We start from the raw sequence: 10,120 nt of genomic DNA on the forward strand, positions 1-10,120 counted from the left end.
GCTACAGTGACAAGTAGATGACCTAATGGTTAGGGGAATGGTTAGGAAAAGTAAAAGTCCATGTGCTGTCCCTGCCCTTCTTATGCCAAAGAATGATGGATCTTGGTGTACGTGCATTGATAGTAAAGTGGTGAACAAAATCACCATCAAGTACCGATTCCCTATTTCCCTGCTTAATGATCTTCTTGACCAACTCTATGGTGTCAATATCTTTTCAAAGATTGATCTTTGAAGTGGATATCATCAAATTCGAATGAGATCTAGAGATGAGTGGAAAACCGCCTTCAAGACAAGAGATGGCCTTTATAAATGGATGGCTATGCCCTTCGGCCTTTCTAATGCTCCTAATACCTTTATGCGCCTTATGAATCATATCTTTAAACCATTTATTGGCCACTTTATTGTTGTTTACTTTGATGATATTCTTCTTTATAGCTTTACCCAAGAGAAGCACTTGGAGCATCTCCATCAAGTTTTCAAGGTTCTAAGGGGGCAAAAGTTGTACACCAACTTAAAGAAGTGTCACTTGTTTACCGATAGCCTTATATTTTTAGGCCATGTGGTTTCTATTGAAGGTATCAAGATGGATCCTAGCAAGGTCGAGGTAATCACAAGTTGGCCTATCCCAACATCTATTTATGACATTAGGAGCCTTCATGGTTTAGCCTCATTTTATTGGCGCTTCATCAAGAATTTTAGCACTATCATCTCTCCTATCATTGAATGCTTAAAAGGAGACAATTTCAAGCAGACCAAAGAAGCAGAACAAAGCTTTGAACTCCTCAAAAAGAAGACAACTGAATCTCCTATTCTTGCACTCCCAAATTTTGATGAAGTTTTTGAATTTAACTGTAATGCTTCAAACGTGGGAATCGGTGCGGTTCTTAGCCAAGAAGGAAAGCTTTTTGCCTTCTTTAGTGAAAAATTAAATAATTTCCGCAAGAACTACTCCACATATGATAAAGAGTTTTATGCTATTGTTAGAGCTTTGGATCATTGGCAGCATTATTTATTATTCAAGGACTTTGTTATCTTTTCTGATCATGAAGCCTTGAAGTATATTAATACTCAACATAAGCTCAACAACCGGCACACCAAGTGGGTAGAATTTCTTCAAGCTGTTACTTTTCTTATCAAGCATAAATCTGGAGTTCTTAATCAAGTGGTGGATGCATTACGTAGAAGACATTACTTGCTTGCCACAATGCAAGTGAAGATCTTAGGCTTTAACATTATCAAAGAACTATATGATGATGATCCCGACTTTGGAAATATTTGGAAAGCATGTTCTAAGGGACCCACTCAACAATTTTTGTTGCAAGATGGATTTCTTTTAAAAAACAATTGCTTATGCATTCTTAAATGTTCTCTAAGGGAAGGCATTGTTAATGAAGCCCATGATGGAGGACTTGCTGGACACTTTGGAAGAGAAAAAACTCTTTTTCTTGTAAAAGAAAATTTCTATTGACCTCGAATGGAGAGAGATGTTAGAAGGCATGCAGAGCAATGTAGAACTTGTAACATTGCCAAAAGTCATGCCCAAAATACTGGCTTATACACTCCATTACCGGTGCCAATGGCTCCTTGGGAAGATGTGAGCCTAGATTTTGTGGTTGGTTTACCTAGAACTCAAAGGAATAAAGATTCTATCATGATGGTCATTGATCGGTTCTCTAAAATGGCATATTTTGTACCATATAACAAGACTCTTGATGCTACTCATGTAGCAAATCTTTACTTTCAAGAGATCGTGAGACTTCATGGTATCCCTAAGACAATCACGTCTGATCGGAATTCCAAATTTATAAGTCATTTTTGGCTCACGCTTTAGAGGAATCTTGGCACAATGTTTCAATTAAGTTCCTCTCATCATCCTCAAATCGATGGACAAACTGAAGTTGTAAATAGAAACTTGAGAAATCTTTTAAGGAGTTTAATTAGAAGCAACTTGCGTCAATGGGATTTTATTTTGGCTCCAGCTTAATTTTCTTACAATCTTTCTTCAAGCCAAACAACTAGAAAAAGTCTCTTTGAGGTTGTTTATTGTAGAAATCCTATAAGTCCGTTAGACTTAGCTCGCTTCCCATCACTCAACATCTTAGTGGAGATGTCGAGGAACAAGCTAACTACATCAAAAGGCTACATAAGCAAGTTCGTGAGAAAATCATAAAACACAATGAGAAGTATCAAGAAATAGCAAAAAAGAATCGGAAGCCTAATGCCTTTAAAGAAGGAGATTTGGTATGGATCCATCTTCAGAAAGAAATATTTCCTCGGGGATGTCATGGTAAGCTTAAGCCTAAGGCTGGTATTCAAGGTGTTACAAAAGATTGGAGAAAATGCCTATAAAATTGAACTCCTTAGTGATTATGTTGTCTCGACAACATTCAATGTTGCGGACCTTTCTCCCTATTATGAAGAAGTAAATCTAGAAAATTCAGAGACGAGTTTATACACAATAGAAACATATAATGCAGGAGCATTTTCAAATGGGCCAACAACCCATTCCAATAAGCCCACAAGCCAGGCCAAAGGATAGAAGCTGGAAATAAAAGTTGCAATCCAGGATTTTTGGGTAACTTCATAGAGATACCTGAACCAACTCAGACGAAACTAGAAGTCGTGCCATATATGGATGGAAAGATCTAGAAGTCTATTGTCCAAAAAAAAAATGGTACATCATTTGACATTTTCTAGAAGAAGTTATGGTTGTTTTGGTAAAGTGTGTATGGGCTGATTACAGACTCTCAGAAGTCCGAAATTCATCTTTTTATTCCAACTTTCATTCACATTCAGTTATAGAACTTCTTGGACACTTCAACCATTATATTTCTAGACTTTTCAAGACGTGGAAAATGTCTCTCAAGGTTCCCAAGGTCTGTTCTTATTGGATAATTGTTTGTCTTCCCCAGGTTTGTTTTTTTCAATTAGTTTTAGTTTCATTCTTGAAAATTGCCTATGCTTGGAAGGTTGTTCCATGCTCATCTATATAAAACCTACACCAGTGAATGGAATGAAACATACTTAGAGTTTATTCATAATTTGTGCCTTTGGCTTTTGAGAAGAAGTAGTTCTTCTTGAGTTCTTTTATTTCCTTTCGGTGGTGAGTTCTTTCTTTCTTTTGAATTGATCACTTGTGTTATCTCCTAATCCTCTATAATTTTTTGGCGTCAGGCCCTCCTCGGGGTGTTTGTATATATTAATCTATTCCCCAATATGTTGTTCCAACTATTGGGATTGGTCTGAGGTGCATGGGTGCGAGGTGCATGGGGTTCGGGTCTCATGGCCAAATAACCCGATTTTAGCTTATGTACTCACTGGAGGTGTTCACCGATGAAAACTAAATTGGTCCCCTCTATATAGAATTGGATCCTTAAATTGAAGGGGCCTTCCTAGGGTGTTTCCAGTGTGTATGGGCCCCACCTCCTAGTATATTTTACTATTAAAGCTCGGGCAAATCCATAGGTTAGTAGTGGTTGTCATTTGGTTGCTCCCCCCCCCCCACTTTTTTTTGGGCACGGGTATAACAGTACAAGATTGAAAATATATTTTTCCATGTTAATAAAAAAGGGTTCAAGACTTCAAAGCTCTATGGTGAGAAGATTCTCATTTCAAAATGGGGGGGAAAATAAAATAAATAAAGAATCCATTTAATGGGCGAAAGTTCACTTAAACTTATTTTCATAATCCAAAATATTTATCATATGGTACCTATGCTGACGTTTAAATTTATCACCATTATCTACCAATTTAGTAAGTTTTATCGCAATCCGTTTTTTCTGTTTGGAAATAGAAGGTACAAGTAATTGCTTGAAAATTCAAATTTAATAACTTCAAGGCAACTTCAGCCCTACCCTCAAACTATACAAAGTAGGGGTGAAATAGGACCGGGTTGGATCGGGTTTCTTATAACCCTAATCCAACCCTATATCCTCAAAATTCAACTCAAGCTCAACCCAATCCCGTTGGGTTCATGTTCTGGCCCAAACCTGTTGGGTTCATATCAACCCGGCCCGGCCCTAATTGATCCTGTCAGGGCCGGGTTGGGTTGGGCTGGTCTAAGTTGGGTTGACCCTGGCTTCTGCAATAGTTGGATTAGTCTTGACTGGCCTATTTTTTCCATTCATATCCTATACATTTAGAAATTAGAGAAAAATTAAATACCAATAGGAGTACTAAATTCTAATATAAAAATTCAGGGTTAAATTTCGGGCCGAGTTGGGTTGGGTTGAGGCCTCAACCCAAGGTTGGGCTTTTTCTAGGGGTGTCAATCAGTCGGAACGGCCAGTCTTGATCGGGCCTAATCTTGCTTGACCAATCTCTAAGGCTGCACCGTGAATGCCTGTTTAGCTAGTGTGGGCATGGTATGGTTGATAATCGAGCCAATCGTTCTTAGGCTTCTATTGGTCTACCATAAGGGCCCTTAATCGGGCCTTAATCAGGCTATAGACCTATTTAACTTTAAATGGATTTTAAAAGGGTCCTCCTTAAAATTGGTCTTTTAAATGTGCTTGAAAGGAATACCAATAAAATGAGGCAAAGATGGGCATAGCAAAGAAAGATCCCATAGTTAAAATGGATTAAATCAAAGATGGAAGCAGCTAAGTTACTAAGATACTCGGTCTTTAACTCAGCGGAACTCAAATCAATTAAACTATGCCTACACAACCCAAGTTGAGCAGTTTAAATCAACTAAACTATGCTTAAAAAATATGAATTTTCAAATCACCACCATCTCAACTGTACATATCACATAGCCTTAGCATTAAATAGCAATAGTATTAAAAACAATTAAAAAAAATACAAGTAGTATTAAAGGCATCGGGCTAGGTCGGGCTTAAATCAGTTGGTTCAAGTCAGGCTTGTAAATGTGTCGGCAAGTCGGACGCCGGTCGGGCTAGGCGACTGCACCTCATATTACTTGTTTATAAATGCGTCGAGCTCAAGCCCGACACATTTATTAATCGAGTCGGTCTAGGTTGGCCCATAAACGTGTTGGGCTTGATTGGACCTACTGGTGCGGGCTTGGAATTGACACCCCTACCCTAACCTGCCCTTAGAGTTAGAAAACTTGTCCCAAGCCCTATTTGGGCATAGGGTGGATCAAGGCGGGTTCGGGTTGTCAAGGCCAAACTTTCACCGCTAATGCAAAGATAAGAGCTTCAACATGGATGGTGAGATGGTGAGATGGTGAGATGGTGATCTAGGACCTTCTTTTTTTTCTGTAAGATGGGACCTAAGACTTCCTATACAAATTTAAATAAACAGATATATAATATGGAAAAAGGTTGGGCATGTTGGTGTTTTAAGTTTCAAAACATTAGCTTCCTTGTGCTCTGGTTTTTGTTTCTTTAGCTTAGATATAAACTTACTCCAACGTAGCTCTCTTCCCCCTCTTTCAATGGCTATATTTTGCTTTCCCATGTCATCTTCCTGTAAATATTTAAAATTCTCAAAATACCCCTACTTGGCCATTTTTGCCATTCAGAGCATCTTCAGTTAAGGTGGCTTATAGCAGACTCTGATAGCTGATTCCATCCAAAAGGATGCGTAAAAAATGAGATGAGGTGATCCCACGAATCAAGGGAATTTTTCACATTTTCTTAAAATATTTTTATATTTATTTTGCATTTTCTTTAAGTGTTTAAGTAGATTTTTAATTTCAAAGGATTTATAAAAAATACCTAGGAGTCTTATTCAATTCTCCGAACTTCATATATTATGTCTTACAGTATATTTTATGTATACGGAAAATTTTGAAGCCGAACTATTTTTAATGACTATTTTGTCCCTAAGGGCATTTTAGTCATTTACAAAAATAGGATGTTTTTGGGCTCGATTTGAGTTTTTTTTTTTTTATCATGATTTAATTCATAGACCTGGGTATTGTTTGATGATTTTAGGTTCATGAAATCGAATGTTTTGATTTTTACTATTTTTCCCTCAAAAGGTTATTTTAGTCAATTGTGTTCAAAAATACAAAAATAAATGTTATAAATTCTGAGGAAATTTAATTATAAGTATTTTCATTTTTTTTAAGGATTTAATATGTTTCACACATTTTTTTTATGCATAATGTTATATTATTTTAATAGTTTGGTTATCTGGGGGCATTTTGGTCATTTGACTATTTAACTCAAAGAATTGCTTTAAAATGTTTTAAAATCATATCTACATGTATTATTGTATTTATTCGTGTATTAGGCCATATCCCACTAATTTAGTGTTAATACATATTTTTAGGGTTATTATGTAATTATTTTTTCAATTGTTAAATGTATTTTCAGATTGTTCATATTCAGGATAGGTTTATTTTATGCATTTTAAATAGCATGTTCAGGATATAAATCTCATTTTATGATACATATGATGCATATCAGTAGGTGGAATCCATGTGCATTTTTCTTATGGATTTACTTGTGTTATTTATGTTGTTTTATGTATTTACTTAGTTGAGGTTTTTGTTAGTATTATTAGAAAACTATGAAAAAATATTTTTTGATGCTTTTAAATTCTATTAAAATGCATGAGAGTTTAGTGTGATGTAAATACATGTTAAATCATTTTCTATATGTATTTGATAAAAATAAGCATATTTTTTTCTCATATTTTTCCTCTTAAGGATATTTTAGTAATTTGATTTCCTAAAAATATAATAAAATTCAAAAAAAAAATTGTTTTTAGTTTTTTAGTATATATAATCACAATTGACATGTTTTTATAAAGTTTTTAGACGTATAACATGTATAAAAAACAAGTATACAACAAGAGTTTGGTTTAGGAAGACTGATTTCGATCGGGTATTCTTGGGGTGCCTAACACCATCCCCCAGCATAACCTTTCATTTACTCAAAGATTTTAGGCAGACTTTCACCTTATCTATTAGAGTCATTTCCCCCCATCAAAATGTGGAGACATTTATGGGTCCTAAACCCTGATCAATGTGGTGATTCCTCTTTACCCGTTAACCCTCTTCCAATGTAAGAAGGGTACATATGTCATTAGCATACCCCTCGAGACTTGATTGTCCCGCATCCTCTCCCTCAGGTCCAATCCGGATTTTTCATCCATTGTGCCTACAGAAACGTTCTGTGTGAACTTAGTTTTTAGGTTCTCTCTCCAAGCATTTTGTACCAGCAATAAGAAGCCATACCTCATTTGATTCTTCGTCAAAAGGTGGAGATGACGGAGAGAGATGGTTTGGCCAAGGGATTCAAGGGCGAAATCTGTCAGAGCAATGGAAGAAAACAATCCAAAGTTGTGATCAAGAAGCAAATGGGGTTTCGAAAGAAGAAAAAAGAGGATTTCAAAATATACGATTTTTTTTTTTATCACTGTACACCTTACGTTTCATTTTTATTAGAATTATATCTTGTAATATGAGTATGTATATTGTCATACATAATTTCAAATCAACACATAAGAAACCTGGCACTTAGATCCAATGGTCCAAAAACATAGTATGGGTGACCGACCAAAAAATATCAACCACATATCTTACATAAAGGTTTTCTAATCTTATTAAAAAAGAAAACAGAAACCTGCCGGTCACCGTTTCCTAACATCCAGACACATGAGAAAGTAGAGAGGGGGCATGGGCATCTTTTCACAGCCCTTCTCCACTTCCTCATGTGTCTACATGTAGGAAATGGGGACGGTTAGGGTTCTCCTCCAAAGAAGAAAAAAACATAAAGGTTTTCTAAACTTTACCAAAAAAAAAAAAGTTTCTAAATTGACATTATGTTAATTACTTTTTTTTCCACTTAACAGCTTAGGCTCTGTATGTTAATGTTTTTTAAAATCAATTTTGTTGCCCCCCAACCCACCCTCCCCTCCCCTCCCCCCCCCTCCCCTCCCTTTCTTTTAATAGAAATGGAAAGAAAATTGTATGGTATGGTCTGACTTTTTTTTTTTTTAATGACCCGGATATTTTACATGCTTTTGAATCTCATATTTGGCACACAAAATAGGTGCTCTGAAATCTCAGAATCAATTCCGAGCAAATGGCGGAGAAATAGTGGATGCTTTTAATTGACAAGAGCCATAAGTGATATTTTCCACTTAAAACACAACAATCTGAGGGAAGGATATCATTGAAAGCTCTCAAATCGTTGAAGCTTCTACTGCAATTGATAACTGTAGCCGTTGAAGCTCCTTTGGGTTCTGAAATTAGCTTCCCTTCTTTATTTGTGCCCTAACTTCTAACAGCCATAATAGGTACTTCTTCTAAGAAATCAATTCCCTCTCTTAAATTTTCCAAATGGAGTGTCTGTTCTGTTAAGTCTGTCTCGAATTCTTGATCCGTTTTGAAGATTAACCAAATCCGACATATTTTGGTGGCGACCCGAATGGGAATTTTTCTGAAATCTGTGATGGAAGCAGAGGGGTATCGGCCCAACCCCGGAGCCCATCACTGATCTCGTATGGGGGTGCGGGGGCTACGTATGGTTCGATCGGATCGATCGCGACCCGATGGGTCGACCCACGATTTTGGAGTATATATAATATACTATTGCTTGTTGAGAAAGTTATTGTATTCTAGGGTTTCACGCAGCTAGGGTTTCAGGGCGAGTTTTTCCTCGCCGCTGCTAGGGTGTAATCTCTCTTCTGCATAGTGAATCATCTTTTTTTTCGCCCGAGGACGTAGCACACCACCCTGGTGTGTGAACCTCGTTAAATCTCTGTATCGTACGGATCTATTGTCTCTTTATTATTCATGTTTCTTGACATTTGATCTAACATGTTCTACAAGAATTAAGCTTCACTTTTTAAATTAGAGGAAAATTGAGGCGTGAAGAATATAATTGTATGAATCAATGACAAGGATTTGTATGCTATTCAATGATCAACGATTGTAAGATTTTTTTTTTTTTTTTTTTTTTTGGCTGAGTCTATGTAGTTCGTTTAAGTTTTTCTTCTCTTCGTTGTGTTGCCTTAGGCTGTTTTTGGTAGCCAAGAGAAGAAAAGAAAAGAAAAGAAAAAAGATTCTAGAAATGAGAAAGAAAAAAAATGAAATGGTAAGAAAAGAGAAAAAGTATGTGTGTTTCGCTACCATTAAAAGAGAAAAAAAGAAAAGTTTTTTGTATTTTCTTATGTTTTTTGAAAGATTTTTTTTTGTAGCAAAAGAAAACTTCACCAATCCCAAGGTGAATTTTGAAATTCAAAAAAAGAATTTTCTTTTGGTTTAAGACATGCCAAGCGGAAAGAGAATTTCTTAAACCAAGAAAAAAGTTTTTTCCTTTCTTTTCTTTCTCTTGTCACTGTGTTTGGTAGACAAGAAAAAGAAAAGAAAAAAGTATAAAAGTTGTACTTTTTTTTAGTTTAAGAAATTCTCATAGGGTTTGTTATGTCCTAAACTAAGGGTGTCAATCGATCAGGTTGGGCTGGTCTCAGTCGAGCCTAGTTGGGCTTAATCACTTGGAATCCTTGCACCATAAACGTCCGTTTAAGTAAACGGGCCTAGCTTTGGGGGGCATGGTATAATCAGGTTGGTCAGTGTCGGGCTTTCTTAAACGGGCCTTGATCGAGTTTTAACAGGACTACGGACCTATTTAAGTCTAAACGGGCTCTAAACAGGATTTAGAAGTGCCTACCCCAAAATTCTATTTTTAGGTGGGTTGAAAGCCCAGAAATATGTGATGTAAATATTTAATAAAAATATAATATTATGGTTGTTCTTTCCCCAAAAAAAAAAAAAAAGATTATGACCATTACAATTTACAAAATAAAGATTAATTAAATTAAATCTTATTACAAAGCAAAGGGTAAGAAAGCTTAATTAGTTTTTTTACTAGTAGTGGCAAAATAGGAATTTATGTAGTATTAAAGGAGGTCGAACTACAACGAGTAAGATCAAGTCGGGCATATAAACGTGACGGTTCTATCGGGCACCCAATAGACTAGCTACCTACACCTTGAACGCTCGTTTAATAAACGTGTCGGGCTCAAGCTGGACACACTTATTAATCGGGTCGGTACAAGTCAGGCCATAAACATGTCGGGCTCGATTAGGCCTACCAATGCAGCTCAGAATTGACACCTCTATCCTAAACTAAGAGAAGATTTTTTTTTTTTTTCAAAATTCACCTTGGGAATGGTGAACTTTTCTTTTGCTGCAAAA

Source organism: Macadamia integrifolia, chromosome 11, assembly GCF_013358625.1.
Source record: "Macadamia integrifolia cultivar HAES 741 chromosome 11, SCU_Mint_v3, whole genome shotgun sequence".
In the NCBI taxonomy this organism is placed as follows: domain Eukaryota; kingdom Viridiplantae; phylum Streptophyta; class Magnoliopsida; order Proteales; family Proteaceae; genus Macadamia; species Macadamia integrifolia.